The sequence below is a fragment of the Periplaneta americana genome, chromosome 10, assembly GCF_040183065.1.
Source record: "Periplaneta americana isolate PAMFEO1 chromosome 10, P.americana_PAMFEO1_priV1, whole genome shotgun sequence".
NCBI classification, from domain to species: domain Eukaryota; kingdom Metazoa; phylum Arthropoda; class Insecta; order Blattodea; family Blattidae; genus Periplaneta; species Periplaneta americana.
The window spans coordinates 4532523-4551227 of record NC_091126.1 but is presented as its reverse complement, the minus strand read 5'-3'; the positions used below and the strand labels follow the sequence as shown (position 1 = coordinate 4551227).

At 35.8% G+C, this 18705-nt stretch overlaps 1 protein-coding gene across 5 annotated transcripts in view; it reads right to left on the bottom strand.

Annotated features, from left to right (window-relative positions):
* LOC138707400 (uncharacterized) overlaps positions 1 to 18705 on the bottom strand; it is a 102485-nt gene that overhangs the window by 59095 nt on the left and 24685 nt on the right. Inside the window, exon 3 of one of the 5 annotated variants that reach the window (XM_069836776.1) lies at positions 9605 to 9745. The exons of the other annotated variants lie outside the window; for them this stretch is intronic. The gene's annotated coding sequence lies outside the window, so the exon portion shown is untranslated. The remainder of the gene's footprint in view (positions 1 to 9604; positions 9746 to 18705) is intronic. 5 annotated transcript variants of the gene reach the window in all.

Sequence of the window (18705 nt, the reverse complement as noted above, 5' to 3'; positions counted from 1 at the left end):
CGAATGGCGAACAGATTCATCTGAACCTTGAAAAACGCATATATGAATAGAAGAATATACGCATGACGTTCAGCACACCTTTTGCATCCATAATTATATCGATGAAAGTCGAAATAGGGAAGTGACGCATGCCGTGGGATACCGTTTGTCATTTCCGTCAGTAGTTCCGTAGGGGATAACTCAGAAATTTTGGACTTGATTGTGTGACCTGAGTTAATGAAATCTCCTGACGATGTATTATGATTGTTTATTTGGTCTTTACTGCTACAGGAGCTTTCTTTTTTTATCAGGCGCCAGGCACTTTTACACTTTTTATCGAAGTTTTCAAATAATTTAGTACTAAAAGCCAGTTTTAAGTGGGATAACTTAAATTGCTTCTATAGTTTCTTAATATCATTCAATATAGTTTTAACTGTCGGAAGGCCAATTTAATGCGATATTAGTAACTGGGTTCTTATCTGTTTTAATACTTCGGAACACTATTTGTTTTCTCTTTTGACTGTCATTTAGTTTCACATTACTCACTTCGAAAGATGAAATAATATTTTCTAAAATCAAACCTAAAAATAAATATTAAAGATTTGAACAGCATTCGGCTCTGATCCAAAGAAAAATGGGTTCCAGTCAATGTTGTTTATGTTACAACAGAAATACCAATACTTTTTCTTTACCTCTTGTGGCTTTTGCTTACGTTCGCGCCTCAAATGAATATTTAATTGCAACATTAAAACACTGTGGTCATAATATGGACAATTATTTACCTGAATATAATACGAATCACGCTATGAAAACATTATGGATGCAAGTTATTCCTCTCGTTGGAATATAATTACTACAATAAAAATTAAATTGTCTTAATAGATTTAATAGGTCAGTAACGGTTGCTTTATCCGTTAAAACGTCAAAATAAGAATTTACGTCACCTCCGATTACTACTCTATAATTGGGTCATTTACTCAGTACTTGGAAAAGCTTTTCGAAATATATTTGAAGATCCATTAGGATATATGTAAATACAATTAATTATAATTGAGTCATTTATGACTCCTGAACATTCGGAATGGATTTACAGTTTAATTAATTAATTTCAAAGGTTTACAGTCTAAATTATTTGTCACAAAAATAGCTGATCCACTATGAATATAGTCAACTCTTTTAAAACGATCACCTACTTTAAAACCATTAAAATTTATATTATCAATATTCTATTCACGCAACTAACGTTCCGTGAAGCATAAAAAAGTTTAGCTCTTCTTGTTAAAGAAAGTTTCCAAGAATTCAGTTTTGTTATTCAAACCCTGAATGTGAAGATTTAAAACATTAATTGTAGTTGTTATATCAGGTTGCCATTTGATGATGTGAACTTATGTTTTATGTAGCCAGCGTTTGTGGGGCCTCGTTTCAAAAATAAAGCTTGAGACCAGAACCTCTTGCGGCCAGACATCGGTATCCAATGCCCGTACAATATTATCGGTATTTAATGTCCGAGGATGTGTGGCATAGTTAACCACCCTGGAAAATCTGGTGGTCAGATTCTATGACCACGGTGGATACAAATTCTGCACATGATCCGATTATCAAAAATGCTTTGGATCAGCTCCATGGACTTATTTAATACGGCTAGTGACGCCGTCTTGTTAAAAGAACCGTTGACGGAGATCAATATCATATAGTTACTCAACTGCTTTGGTACTCTGCGGTGTTTATAGTTCCGTCGGAAAAAAGTTGGACCCGCTATACTTTCTGCGGAAGTTCCACCTCTCAACTCAAGATGGCGTCCAACTTTCCGGATTCCCCAAATACCGTGAGGAGACGTCTTAGAGAGCGTGGCATACGGTGTCGTCGAGCTGTGAGGAAAGAACATTTGACGATGGAGCATGCCGTGGATCGTCTAGCGTATGCTACTCTCCGACAGGACTTCGATTGGAGAAATGCAATTTTCTCCGACAAGGTAATTGTGTCCAGTAGCAATGATGGTCCTGCCCTAGTCTGTCGTATGAACGGCCACCGATACGATGAACGCTTCATGATACGACTTAACAGGTCGGGTCGCGTGTTGGCGATGGATGTCATACGATGGGGCAGGACTTCTGGAACGCATCCACGGTCGGTTTACGGCAAAAGTCTACGGACATATTTTGGCAAATATAATGATCCCTTCCGCCCCAGAAGGGACACTTTCCTTCCAGCAGGACAATCACCCGGTACATACCGCTAACCGGATTCAAGGATGATCTACGAGGAGGCCTGATGTCGACCCGGTCGACTGGCCTCCAAAATCACCAGATATGAATCCGGTTGAAAATTTGTGGGCTGCTGTCAAACGGATCATACGCTCTAATTGGGCAGAACAACCACCCGTTCGGACAGCTGACGAACTGTGAGACAGAGTTCTAGATGCGTGGGAGGAGGTGGCCATGAACTTAGACCTGTTCCATAATCTTGTGGACTCCATGCTGCGCAGAATGAGGGCAGTTGTTGGCGCAGGTGGTTTGTGGACGAGAAATAAGTCCCAACCACAGTCCTTTTTTGTTAACATATTGACAAATTGTTTGTTTTTTGTTTATTTAATTATTTATTTATATTTGATATGCATCCGTTTTTTTAGGATGTGAAACAAGTATTTTTGTTTATACAGACCAGGTCTCGCCTATTAACAGCACACAGGTCATGGTCATAATTTTACGGGGCAGATATAACGAAGTTTATGAACAAATTCCATTTCATATTTAAACTAATAAATTAGTTAAAAACTAAAATAAAAAAATAATAATTTCACCGTATCGGGAAGCTAACTCAGAACCTCTGGGTCGGATGTCAAACATCTTACCACTGGACCATACACAGCTCACAAGGTTGATTACATTGTAGATGGATGGCTTTCAATGAAGATACACCACAGTAATGCTTTGCAGAGCAGTGCGTTTACACTAGTGAACCGCGCGATAGAACGTAGCATTTCTATCGACCTAGAGTCGGACCATTCTTTTTGCCGTTAAGTGTAGGGGAGAGTCGGGTAGTATCGGACATCAGGTAGTATCGGATAGTGCGTTTCTTTCATCTACCACCATATGGTAGTGCCTGAATGACATGGTTACGTTTCTCAATGCGACATCACAGAAACGTAACCATGTCAATCAGGTACTATCATCGTATGGTAGATGAAAGAAACTCACTTTCCGATATTATCCGATGTCCGATACTACCCGACTCTCACCTACTGTCCAATTTGAGACATGGTTCAACCTTTCATATGTGATGCTGAAATATTTTAGTTGCTAGTTACTGCAATTGCTTCTGTAACGTGTTGTTTCAGTATTCGGAAAATTAATGTCTCAATTCTCCTACGTGTTCCCAGTTAACCTTTTCAGGTTATAAACACGTAGATGACTAGTTTCAAATTTCTTTATATTCCCAAAAACTTTATGAGATTCCCGGTACGTAAGGGTATATTTCGATGGTACTACTAATACTACTGATTCAATAAAAATGTATAATAAAACCTACACGGGTATGAGAGGAGAGAAAGAAGTAAGAAATAGAGGCAATGTCAAACACTGATAACACGGCACTGTGAAAAATTTGTGTTCGATAGTTATTCAAAACGAGAGAACATCCCAAAGCAACGGATCACGTGGTTTCATTGTGTTTCTGTTGCTAGGAAGGAATATATCCGACGACTGAAATTGACAGGTAGTACGTCAGGCATTCATTGATGCTGCACATGTATGTCCACGTACTAAACCCGGTTGTTACATTAAATTTTATTACAAACATATCCACACAGATCATACAGTAGCAGCTAGTAAACGTGTATTTGAATCCATAATTTAGGTACTAATTTATGCCAACTAACTGACGTAGCTATAATCTCCTGTTGAAATTTGGTTTCTAAACATCTAAAATATAAGAGCCTCGGAACTGAGTTGAGTAGACTCTGGATTATGAAGGTAGAATTTGTGCCAGTTATAAATGGATCTCTTGATAACATACGAGTATATTACGAAGGATAGTAGAAACGCAATCAAAACTGTCAGGATAGGAAAAACTTATCAAACATTTTGGTATTTGGAACTGCTAATTTTCTTCAAAATGTGTTGTGCATGAAGAGGTAGAAACATCCAGAGCTGCTGATGACAATACTCCGCAATTCCAAGGCAGGTTTTGAGAATGTCTTCATACAGTGTGTCGGATATAAATTCCAATTCCGTACGCACGAAGACTAAAGTAAGGAGTTTATATACTGAATTTCTAAATGTTCTGTCGTCTGCAGCTTCATAATAACTCTGAAGGCCTCTGTCTAACACTGTACCATAAATTGACTGGCCAAGTTGGAAAAAAAGGAACAAGCGTGTTGAAGCTGCTGGAAATACCGTTTGTTGTGCATTGATAGTGGCTAATTTAAAATCTCTAACAATTGTACGACAAGTAAATCAATGTTATCTTGCACTCAGAAAGTACTTGCGTGTAAATAACATATTCTTTTGACGATAAAATAACCGTAAACTTATGGAAAGGCTTTTCCCGTGTACAAACCGTGAATTGTAAATATGTGTCATAATTATTGGCGTTACTTTAAATGAACCATCCATTAACCAATTTTCCGATTGCCCTAAAAGACCTAGATCACTATTCGTTGCAAAAATAATACATTTTGCGTCGTTGGGCTAAGATAAATTATCAAAAGCTAAAACCGATCTCCTTTCATATTACTTCTAAACTCTTCTGGAAATGCATTCAATTCTGCTAAAGATTTTGCACTCCAGTTTGCATCTCTCAGAATTCTTTCTGCTGAAATTTCAGTTTGCTGAATGGCTGTAGAACTCAAATTAACAACTGTTTCATTTTTTCGGAAGAAACCAGTTCTTGGCTGAATTCATGTGTGTGCTGTTTGCTTCATCGCTCTGGGAGAATCACTATCTTTCGTTACGGCTCTCATTAGAATGACCATTTTAATGCAAATCCAGTAAGTTCTTTCATTTTTCTTATTTGTCCGTTGTTTATGGTACAAACATCCTTGGTATGACATGTGGAAACTACAGGACCTCATTTTATTTTTACTAAAATTTCTAATATTAACCTGGCTATACCTTTGGATTAACGGTTGAGAACCGGAAACGCCGTTTGCTATTCCCTTCGACGACTGGAGTTCGATGACACTGGCGTAAAACACAAACAGATCACTTTACTAGGTATAGGAGGGAAGAAAAGTAGTTCATCCATTTACATAAACTAGGAAGTATCACGATTTTGAGTTTGATAATTTTCGTTAGGTTTTCCTTTAATCAAAATGCAGTACAGTATTAACAATAAGTGTTTTTACTCACGAACTCAGCTATCCATGCGAACGTATTCATTATGCAGTGTATATTATTCTGTCTACAGCACATTAGCGTACAATACAGAGAATGAAGTTAAATTGAAAAATAATTATAATATGGATATTTAAACACATTTTTGAAAATGGTAGCCGTTTATTTCGATACAATATTTAGTTCTTTTGTGCATATTATCGCACTATATAGCCTACTATTGTACCTAATTCCAATTATCATTTTCGTCCTTCGTACTAGTAACTCATGTTGAAATAATTCTGCACCTACTCTATAAAAGAGTACCTTACGTACTGTAAATTCAATCTTCACTTCTGCCCGATCTGAAAAGATAAAATTACTCAGACATGCTATCTACTGTCCGTCCAAGTGACTAGCAGGGTCGTAGAAAGTGGGGAGTGACAGTTAATTACTTAACAATGCCCTTATATTTAAGTTATTTTAACCCTTAAAAGCCTGAATTATTTTTCGTCAAGTTTTTCGTTTATTTTGTTATAGACTAATTAAATGGATGTAATTGAACACAACAATGCTTTTGTTTTCAATTGTTGAAGCGAATATGTGGAATTACAGGGCGTTACCATATGGTAACGCTAGGTCATTATGTTGTCAAATCTTAAAGAATGAGTTGTTGCCTTATAATGACATCTTTCAAGCAATTTATTGAACTGAACTGAACTGTAGCATACAAATAATATATTCATCACTCATTCAGTGTTCTGCCCAAGGTCAGATCTTTCACTGCAAACCCAGCATTCTCCAATGTTTCCTATCTTCTGCCTTCCTGTTTGTCTTCTCGTATGATCCATATATCTTCATGTCGTCTATCATCTGATATCTTCTGCTCCGAACTCTTTACCATTCACTCCCGTTCCTTCCAGTGCATCCTTCAGTAGGCAGTATGTTCTCAGCCAGTGACCCAACCAATTCCTTTTACTTTTCCTAATCAGTTTCAGCATCATTCTTTCTTCACCCACGCTTTCCAACACGGCTTCAATTCTTATTGTCTGTCCACTTAACACGTTCCATTCTTCTTCTTATTCACATTTCAAACAGGGGCGTATTTTGCGGACTACTGGGGCTACCGGCGGTAGCCCAAGGAAATTACAAAAGAAAAAGTTTATAATATAACATAATGTAATAATTTTGCATTATTAGTTTTACCATAGTAATTAAAATTAAAGTAATTGTTAGATATATTTTGTGTAATAATAGGGTCAGCGGTAGCCCAAACCCTTTAACCAGTATACGCCACTGATTTCAAATGCATCTATTCTTTTCTCTTCACTTCGTCGTAATGTCCACGTTTCTGCCCCACACAATACCACACTCCATACAAATAATACAAAAAATACAAAAATAAGAAAATTACTTTCACAATACCTGGAAAAATATATATAATAGAATTATTGTCACAAAATACTCGTATGAACAAAACACATTTTCGTAACATAACGTTTCACATAAATTTCACATATTTCGGTAGTAAGGTAAAACATTTCTTATGTTATGACAAAAAACATGAGCTACAACAAATTTTGAGGAACTGTATGTCGGAAGAACATTCTCACTAGTACATCGCTGTCTTTTGTTTCCGGGCATCACTAATGTTCTATTCTATCGTATCTTATATAATCAGATGTTCTGCGAGTGACGTCCAGAAAGTAAGTTTACCCGGAGCCGTTTACAGAAAGAAAACACAATTTAATGAAAAGATTTATTGGAACAGATACAGCAATTGTTTAACTATTTTTCAACATATTTCCCACTGGAACTGAGACATTTCTCACACCGTGGGAACAACTTTTGTCCCTCGTAGAAGTGTCCCGCCTGGAATCGGAACCAGTGTGTGACAACCGTCTGCACCTCTCTGTTGATACCACGGTATCAAAATGTCTCAATTCAGGTGGAAATATGTTGAAAAAATAGCTCAACAATTCCTGTATCTGTTCGAATAAATCTTTCCATAAAACTGTATTTTATTTCTGCAAACCACCCCAGGGAAACTTACTTTCTGGACACGTCTCGTAGCTCCAATGTCGCTGTATTTGGAAGTAGACGGTCACCCCTTGCCTTTTGGGATGCTCCCCGACTTCTTCAAATCTTCCATTTGAATTCTAATTCATTCAATGGTGAGCTAGATCTTCTACTTGGCTGCCAAGCATTGAACATGGGCTAAAACAGTTTTTATATAGATAAAGCGAATTTTTATAATGAAAACAAAATTTGTCACATCTCTGTCTTTAAAAGTCACTCTCTGGAGAAATCGATTGAACTGTTATAACACACTGTTTTATCCACTTACGTTTCCCTGATGACACCATTTCCACACATTGCAGTGTTGACGGTATCATTCTCTATCACAGATGACTCTTCAACTTCCTCTTCTCCTATAAAAGGAATATCATCTGGTGCACCTATTCTGTCGCTATTAACAAAAATAACCCCAGCTTCAGTACTCGGTTTCCTTCCACTTAGGTTGTCCAACATGCCACCCTCTACATCTGCAGAGTTCTCGTCAGATACAAAGTTGGGCTTTGGTGGCTGTATGTAGAATGCTCAATTTTTTCGTTTTCTAATTCCCAAAGTATCTCATGCACTTCCACGCACCTGTTTCTAACATTCATTTTGTTACTTGTATTTTCTTGCAACTCCTCTATCTTACTGTTAGTAGCAAGAGAGCACAAAGAATGAGTGACAACATATTAGCCTAGCGTTACCATATGGTAACGTAAGAAACAATGTATTATATCCACAACAATGTTACGGATTGTAAACTTGTAATTGATGTACATGAATACTCAATCAACAATAAGTAAAATGCCACAACAAACATTACAATCAAATTAATCAAAGTAACAAATAAATTATCTTACTTGTTGTTGCTCTCCAAAATTGCTGCCGAGAAAGCAACATCTAAATAGCGCAGCTGCTCTTGCCCAACTGGTATAATAAATTTGTAATTTCATAATGTAATAAGAAAGAACCAATCATGCAGCTTGGATTCACAAAGAAAAATTCCAGTTTTATTAATTAAGGATGTGTATGAAGCAAGTTATATTCCTTTCTGCACTGCGTTACCATATGGTAACGCTAGGTTAAAATGGGTTAAACAGTTGTATAATATTACGTAAACGTCCAATTCCTAACAGAAAATAATGTTTTCAGAAAAGAGCTAAGACAGCTCAGCCACTAGCCTTTACAGAGGTGCGAGCAGAAGCAAGTGGGAGAAACCGGGATGCGACGTAGGCAAATGGACGACAGTACCTGTGCGAAAATATGATTCAATATTGAAAGCTCTTTCATCACTGGAAAACGCGAACATATTTCTGGAACGTACTGTGCTGACTAACTCAGTAGGCGACTTTGACTGCATTTGCGGTCTTGATTCTGTGTGGTGGACGGTTGTAGTTTACTAGTAGAGGGGGTGGGATTGAAGTACATTAAAAAACTCAGGTACAATAAAAATTGAAGTAAAAATATAATCATGTCCCTGTACTACTGGATGTTCTCTTACGTACTAAGCATGTTCAATTTGGCTTGAAATGCGTAACTTCGTATGAATACCAATAATAGGCTAATGCATACGGATAACAGATATGTAAATCACTACTGTACATATATGTATATGTGTGTGGAAATTGGAGTAGACAAAATGTCCGTGTGGTTATTTTCCCTGTGGGGGCTGAGTGGTCAGGCCTTCAGCCTGTCACACAGGCGATCCGAGTTCGAGTCTTGATCAGGCACGGGATTTTGCATCGAAAAAACCCTAGTAACATTTGTGGCGTACAAGTTCGCAGTTGAGATTTTTCCCGAGGTTTTCCCGTTTTCCTATATTAGCAGCTATATCATTCCGTCAACATTTCTCCATTTCGTTATCATTCCCCGAATGCCCGCTGGCGATGCACGGAGGGTGCTGGCCTAGGGACGAGTGGAGTTGCCTGCTCGAAACCTGGGTACGCAGCGAACCTTAGTGTAGTCAGCTGGTGTGGGTTTGGGAATGCGCCTAGCTTGAGGGTTTAGCGCAGTAGACCTTGTAAGGTCGCAGTACCCCCTCCCGAAATTCCACTCCATTCCATATGCTAATTATGTTATATGTCAAATTTACTCTAAAAATGTAGTATGTCAAGTACAGTAGTTTTCAAATGTCTCAGAACCAGTGGTTTATATTGGAACTCTGTATATAGTCACAGACACAAAACATAGTGGCTGTATGTGGATTCGAAAGACCGCTAAAGTTACAGGTACTTACAGTATGTATGCATACTTACATCTCGTTTACCCGCTTTCTCCGATTCAAAACCCAGAACAATGGTACGTTCCAGTTATTTTGTCAACTTTAGATATATTATTTTTGCTATACATATAATGAGAAGCAAACAATGCATCCGACATCTTCCGAAATAAGCGCTCTGAAACAAAGACAACATACAATAGGTTTCGTTCCAAACCTGGGAAAAGCATTATTTTATTTTTTTATATGCAGACAAAATTCAGAATGTAAATGTACGAAATGTGAAGTGTTATGCAGTCCTTATAAGAAATATTTAGCCGAACGATTTAATGTCATATCCAGCATTCTGCTGCCTGTATTGTCGAAGCAAGAATGGGATTAACGAAGACAAGTATCAGAGTCCAAGTTACATTTTAAACGTGTTAAATGAGAAAGAATGGCATAAATAAATGTTTAACTATAGTCAACATTTACTGGCATTCGGTTATCGCCATTAATGGCTTTATATGGTACAGTTCTATATTATTATTATTATTATTATTATTATTATTATTATTATTATTATTATTATTATTATTTATAGAAACAAATGTACATGTTTATCTAATCATAAATCAGAATTTAGGTGCCGGTATTAACTCCACTTCGAGTCACGTCCTGACATTAGTCCATCGGGATTAGTAATTTTTTGTTTAAGGAAGTGTACTCATGAGTGGCTTGTCATGTAACCAGAACTATCATAAAATGAAACTGTTCAAGTATAAGTGGTAAGATAAAGGCTATGAAGAACAGTCGCCCGGAAGTATGATTTCATCGTGATTTGCTATTCTTTGACAATGATCGACGATACACAGTCGTGTGCTACTTTTCTTTTGCTAGCAGAGTAATTCGTCTAGGCAATCTTGCAGTCAAAACATCTTGGATATAGAATTTTCGTTAGGAGGCACAATTGTGTATACTCCTGTTTTTCAGTTTCTGTTTTGTATATTCAGTTTTTCTGGAAACACATGGTCTGAAACATTTCAGAAACGCAGGAAATACTGAAAATATATTATTTCCAATAAGCAAACTCAGTGGAGTTCTTATACCAAACGTTTCGCGTTAGTGGCATGGCGTCACAATAGACGGGGAATTTATCGATAACAGGCATTGATAAGTTATTGTTTCATGATTAATGATAAGGAAAGAGGTATCTACGAAAGGTGATACTATGTTAACGTTCGACCTGCATCCATTTATTAACGTTCGATCCAACTCCCTTCATTAGGCATCTGGGAGATTAACGTTTTTAATTATTATTGTTTCTCATTCAAAATATTGGTGTTACCTAAGTGCCACATGACGAGCAGATTTGATTTTAGTTTTCTGCGTTTGCTTTTATATTTATTGTGACAGTATCTTTCAGACGTTTTCCATTTTCTCCAGACATTACAAATTTTATTTCTCCAATACTTCTCATTTTACATTTTTCTTCTATTTTCTTGTCAGAGTAACGTAGGAGGTTTGCCTCGCCAGTCTCTAGCATTCCTTACAATGGTCTGTAAATAACGTAGTAGGCACCTAGGGCGATATACTGTATGAATTCCCATTTTTTAAGTTGGTCTTTCAATTTGGTAAGTGCTAGGAATTCTATATCTCTAAGTTCACTGATCTCACCTAAGTCCTCTCTCAAAGACCAGCAGGCAGGGATACACAGAGCTCATGCACGGTAAACAAGAGCCCGCTTGAGGTACTTTCGGTAAAATATATTTTCATGGAAAAACGTTGTACATGCAAGTTACTAAAAATTATCCATTTTTCCTACCCAGTTTTACATCCCTCCAATTTTAAGAATATCTAATAGCTTCGTTTATACAGGGTGATTCAAAGTTCCTATTACACCTTTCAAGGGTTTGCAAAGGACACGTAGAAGATAAGATTTTATAAGCAACCCATGTTCGGAAACGTACCGTTTCGATGCTACAATCAATACAAGATCAAATAAAATTCAAACCTACCACTTCACGGTGGGCAACTCACATTGACGAAAGGCGACGTCTTCAGTCAACAGTTGGTATGACTCTTCTATTTACAATCTTATGTACTGATTTGACGTTCCCGTCAATTGCTATTCAGCCGTTCCTGAAGGCGGTATAGTGAACAGAATGGTTGAATACACGTTTACGGAGAAAACAAACATCTTAATTCACGGCGAAGCTCGACGTAATGGTAGAGCTGCGCAATGACTGTGCCAAGAGCGTTTATCGGGATTATATTTGTGAAAGTAGGAAATGAGGTTAAACATAATATCTGGATTATATTTTTGAAAGTACTACAGCACTATGTACGTGGACAAGAAATGAGTTTAAACGTAATATCAGGATTATATTTTCTAAAGTACTACAGCACTATATACGTGGACAAGAAATGAGGTTAAGCATAATATCAGGATTACATTTTGAAGTACTACAGCACTATGTACGTGGACAAGAAATGAGGTTAAGCATAATATCAGGATTAGGGGAGAGTCAGGTAGTATCGGACATCGGGTAGTACCGGACAGTGCGTTTCTTTCATATACCACCATGTGGTAGTACCTGAATGACATGGTTACGTTTCTCTATGCGACATCACAGAAAAGTAACCATGTCAATCAGGTACTATCATCGTGTGGTAGATGAAAGAAACTCACTGTCCGATATTAACCGATGTCCGATACTACCCGACTCTCCCCTATATTTTTGAAAGTACTACAGCACTATGTACGTGGACAAGAAATGAGGTTAAGCATAATATCAGGATTATATTTTTGAAAGTACTACAGCATTATGTACGTGGACAAGAAATGAGTTTAAGCTTAATATCAGGATTATATTTTTTAAAGTACTACAGCACTATATGCGTGGACAAGAAATGAGGTTAAGCATAATATCAGGATTACATTTTGAAGTACTACAGCACTATGTACGTGGACAAGAAATGAGGATAAGCATAATATCAGGATTATATTTTTGAAAGTACTACAGCACTATGTACGTGGACAAGAAATGAGGTTAAGCATAATATCGGGATTATATATTTGAAAGTACTACAGCACTATGTACGTGGACAAGAAATGATTTTAAGCATAATATCAGGATTATATTTTTGAAAGTACTACAGCACTATGTACGTGGACAAGAAATGATTTTAAGAATAATATCAGGATTATATTTTTGGAAGTATTGCATCACTATGTACGTGGACAAGAAATGAGTTTAAGCATAATATCAGTATTATATTTTTGAAAGTACTACAGCACTATGTACGTGGACAAGAAATGAGGTTAAGCATAATATCAGGATTATATTTTTGGAAGTACTGCATCACTATGTACGTGGACAAGAAATGAGTTTAAGCATAATATCAGTATTATATTTTTGAAAGTACTACAGCACTATGTACGTGGACAAGAAGTGAGGTTAAGCATAATATCCGGATAATATTTTTGAAAGTACTACAGCACTATGTACGTGGACAAGAAATGAGGTTAAGCATAATATCAGGATTATATTTTTGGAAGTACTGCATCACTATGTACGTGGACAAGAAATGAGTTTAAGCATAATATCAGGATTATATTTTTGAAAGTAGTACAGCACTATGTACGTGGACAAGAAATGAGGTTAAGCATAATATCGGGATTATATTTTTGAAAGTACTACAGCACTATGTGCGTGGACATGAAATGAGTTTAAGCATAATATCAGGATTATATTTGTGAAAGTAGTACAGCACTATGTACGTGGACAAGAAATGAGGTTAAGCATAATATCAGGATTATATTTTTGAAAGTACTACAGCACTATGTACGTGGACAATAAATGAGTTTAAGCATAATATCAGGATTATATTTTTGAAAGTAGGCGTACTACAGCACTATGTACGGGGACAAGAAATGAGTTTAAGCATAATATCAGAATTATATTTTTGAATGTAGTACAGCACTATGTACGTGGACAAGAAATGAGGTTAAGCATAATATCGAGATTATATTTTTGAAAGTACTACAGCACTATGTACGTGGACAAGAAATGAGGTTAAGCATAATATCAGGATTAAATTTTTGAAAGTACTACAGCACTGCATATGTACGCGGACAAAAAATGAAGTTAAGCATAATATCAGGATTATATTTTTGGATGTATTACAGCACTATGTACGTGGGCAAGATATGAGGTTTAGCATAACATTGGGCTTAAATTTTTGAAATTACTACAGCAATATGTACGTGGAGAAGAAACGAGTTTAAGCATAATATCGAGATTATATTTTTGAAAGTACTACAGCACTATATACGTGGAGAAGAAATGAGGTTAAGCATAATATCGGGATTATATTTTTGTAAGTACTACAGCGCTATGTACGTGGACAATAAATGAGGTTAAGCATAATATGAGGAGCATCGTTTCAAATCATATTATGTCCAAAAAACAAAATTTTACAGGAAGAACGAAAAACTGATTACTCCTATTCTGAGTATTGTTTCTCAAAGTGAAAAATGTGAAGTTATTTTGCTCGAGAAGTACTTGAAGAAACTTGAAAAAATGAAATCACTTTTCATTTATATTCTTAAAATTGAAGGAAAATGTGTAGGACATAATACGTTTTGATCCAATAATTGTACAGGTGTTCTAATTAAAAATTCTTAATGAGGCAAATACACAAAATAACCAATAATCATTATTGTTAGTATAGAAAAACATTATCTGTTACTATAAAATTACCATTTCCACATAAAACATTTTGATATACAGAGTGTACATAAGGTGTATCTGCTGTCATAATGTCTTTAATGAGATAATTGAATGCATGAAAGCCATTATTATTGTTATTATTAAATAAAACATTATTCTGTTAATACAAAAAAGAAATATACACATTAAATAAATTTTGATAAGGCCTACAAAGTGTTCGTAACATCCATCCGGCTGGATTCATGGTGTTTGAAATTTTTCACATTTTTTCGAATCCTCCTCCTTCTTCTAAGCAGCCACAAGTTACCATATTATCATCATCTTCATTGTCAGTTACCACAGTAACTGCATCGAAGATGTTAACATAGAAATCTAAACCTTCACACAATTGAAATAAGCCGCTGATTTTTTTAAACTATTCCTTTGTGCCTTAAGACACTACAGGTCATAGAAAAAATGAAAACGTAATTTTACATTTTAAGAATTCGAGTGTGTTTTTAGCTCATTTCCCTTCTCCGACATCAACTCCCCCCCCCCCCCACGAATTGGTAAATACCCTGATGTGTAAGAAAGAGGTAAAGACCTGGGGCCATATTCATAGACATTCTTAGCATGGGCTTCCGCTGGATGATCAATGAACTAACGTTTTTCGTATTCATAAACCAGTGTTAGCGATATGATATAATATGAATCCTGTACAAGTAATCAGTCGATAGCCGGGGCTAGTTTAGCACGTTCGTAGCGCGGGCTAGCGAAATGTCTATGCATAGCACCCCTGAAGATTTGAATTTTGACTTGTTATTGCATTAAAATAAATTAAGATTATAGAATTTCTACTTTCATTAAAATATTGCCGGGGTGTGATAAATGTTTGTAGAGAGTCTCACATTAATTAAAATCTATTTTACGTACCTAGCCTGAGATTTCAGTTTATGTGCATGTTTGCCCCTTTTCGGGGTCCTCCTGAACTGTCACCTGCAATAGTTTCTTGTTCCATACTGGAAACAATTGCCATCAAATACAGCTCGCAAGGAAAAGGCTATATTGTCTGTTTTGAATATGAAGCATTGTCGAGAAAAGTGCGCCAGATTGTCAGTATAATTGGCATAAGAAAGTAATTACATAATTTCATTTATACCAATTCTATAAAATGAATATTGGACGTAATACGATATGAAACAGACACTATAAAGGACTGAATACGATTTGAAACAACCGCTGCTTTTAAGCAGCCCTTTACACTGTTAGCGAATACGATTTGATACAATCAGAGTTCACAGCGTGAAAGACCGTATCCGAAACTATACGAACATTTATCAAACTCAATTTTGTCCACCAGTGGACATAATACGATTTGAAAAGATGCTCCTCATATCAGGATTATATTTTTGAAAGTACTACAGCACTATGTACGTGGACAAGAAATGAGTTTAAGCATAATATCAGGGTTATATTTTTGAAGTACTACAGCACTATGTACGTGGACAAGAAATGAGTTTAAGCATAATATCAGGATTATATATTTGAAGTACTACAGCACTATGTACGTGGACAAGAAATGAGTTTAAGCATAATATCAGGATTATATTTTTGAAGTACTACAGCACTATGTACGTGGACAAGAAATGAGTTTAAGCATAATATCAGGATTATATTTTTGAAGTACTACAGCACTATGTACGTGGACAAGAAATGATGTTAAGCATAATATCAGGATTATATTTTTGAAAGTAGTACAGCACTATGTACGTGGACAAGAAATGAGTTTAAGAATAATATCAGGATTATATTATTGAAGTACTACAGCACTATGTACGTGGACAAGAAATGAGTTTAAGCATAATATCAGGATGATATTTTTGAAAGTACTACAGCACTATGTACGTGTACAAGAAATGAGGTTAAGCATAATATCGAGATTATATTTTTGAAAGTACTACAGCACTATGTACGTGGACAAGAAATGAGGTTAAGCATAATTTCGGGATTATATTTTTGAAAGTACTACAGCACTATGTACGTGGACAAGAAATGAGGTTAAGCATAATATCGGGATTATATTTTTGGAAGTACTACAGCACTATGTACGTGGACAAGAAATGAGGTTAAGCATAATATCGGGATTATATTTTTGAAAGTACTACAGCACTATGTACGTGGACAAGAAATGAGGTTAAGCATAATATCAGGATTATATTTTTGAAAGTACTACAGCACTATGTACGTGGACAAGAAATGATGTTAAGCATAATATCTGGATTATATTTTGAAAGTACTACAGCACTATGCACGTGGACAAGAAATGAGTTTAAGCATAATATCAGGATTATATTATTGAAGTACTACAGCACTATGTACGTGGACAAGAAATGAGTTTAAGCATAATATCAGGATGATATTTTTGAAAGTACTACAGCACTATGTACGTGGACAAGAAATGAGGTTAAGCATAATATCGGGATTATATTTTTGAAAGTACTACAGCACTATGTACGTGGACAAGAAATGAGGTTAAGCATAATATCGGGATTATATTTTTGAAAGTACTACAGCACTATTTACGTGGACAAGAAATGAGGTTAAGCATAATATCAGGATTATATTTTTGAAAGTACTACAGCACTATGTACGTGGACAAGAATTGATGTTAAGCATAATATCAGGATTATATTTTTGGATGTATTACAGCACTATGTACGTGGACAAGAAATGAGGTTAAGCATAATATCGGGATTATATTTTTGAGAGTACTACAGCATTATGTACGTGGACAAGAAATGAGTTTAAGCATAATATCAGGATTATATTTTTGAAAGTACTACAGCACTATGTACGTGGACAAGAAATGAGGTTAAGCATAATATCGGGATTATATTTCTGAAAGTACTACAGCATTATGTACGTGGACAAGAAATGAGTTTAAGCATAATATCAGGATTATATTTTTGAAAGTACTACAGCACTATGTATGTGGACAAGGAATGAGGTTAAGCATAATATCGGGATTATATTTTTGAAAGTACTACAGCACTATGTACGTGGACAAGAAATGAGGTTAAGCATAATATCGGGATTATATTTTTGAAAGTACTACAGCACTATGTATGTGGACAAGAAATGAGGTTAAGCATAATATCTGGATTATATTTTTGAAAGTACTACAGCACTATGCACGTGGACAAGAAATGAGATTTCAGTTTATGTGCATGTTTTGCCCCTTTCGGGGTCCTCCTGAACTGTCACCTGCAATAGTTTCTTGTTCCATACTGGAAACAATTGCCATCAAATACAGCTCGCAAGGAAAAGGCTATATTGTCTGTTTTGAATATGAAGCATTGTCGAGAAAAGTGCGCCAGATTGTCAGTGTAATTGGCATAAGAAAGTAATTACATAATTTCATTTATACCAATTCTATAAAATGAATATTGGACGTAATACGATATGAAACAGACACTATAAAGGACTGAATACGATTTGAAACAACCGCTGCTTTTAAGCAGCCCTTTACACTGTTAGCGAATACGATTTGATACAATCAGAGTTCACAGCGTGAAAGACCGTATCCGAAACTATACGAACATTTATCAAACTCAATTTTGTCCACCAGTGGACATAATACGATTTGAAACGATGCTCCTCATATCAGGATTATATTTTTGAAAGTACTACAGCACTATGTACGTGGACAAGAAATGAGTTTAAGCATAATATCAGGAGTATATTTTTGAAGTACTACAGCACTATGTACGTGGACAAGAAATGAGGTTAAGCACAATATCAGGATTATATTTTTGAAAGTACTACAGCACTATGTACGTGGACAAGAAATGAGGTTAAGCATAATATCGAGATTATATTTTTGAAAGTACTACAGCACTATGTACGTGGACAAGAAATGAGGTTAAGCATAATTTCGGGATTATATTTTTGAAAGTACTACAGCACTATGTACGTGGACAAGAAATGAGGTTAAGCATAATATCGGGATTATATTTTTGAAAGTACTACAGCACTATGTACGTGGACAAGAAATGAGGTTAAGCATAATATCGGGATTATATTTTTTAAAGTACTACAGCACTATGTACGTGGACAAGAAATGAGGTTAAGCACAATATCAGGATTATATTTTTGAAAGTACTACAGCACTATGTACGTGGACAAGAAATGATGTTAAGCATAATATCTGGATTATATTTTTGAAAGTACTACAGCACTATGCACGTGGACAAGAAATGAGTTTAAGCATAATATCAGGATTATATTTTTGAAAGTACTACAGCACTATGTACGTGGACAAGAATTGATGTTAAGCATAATATCAGGATTATATTTTTGAAAGTACTACAGCACTATGTACGTGGACAAGAAATGAGGTTAAGCATAATATCGAGATTATATTTTTGAGAGTACTACAGCATTA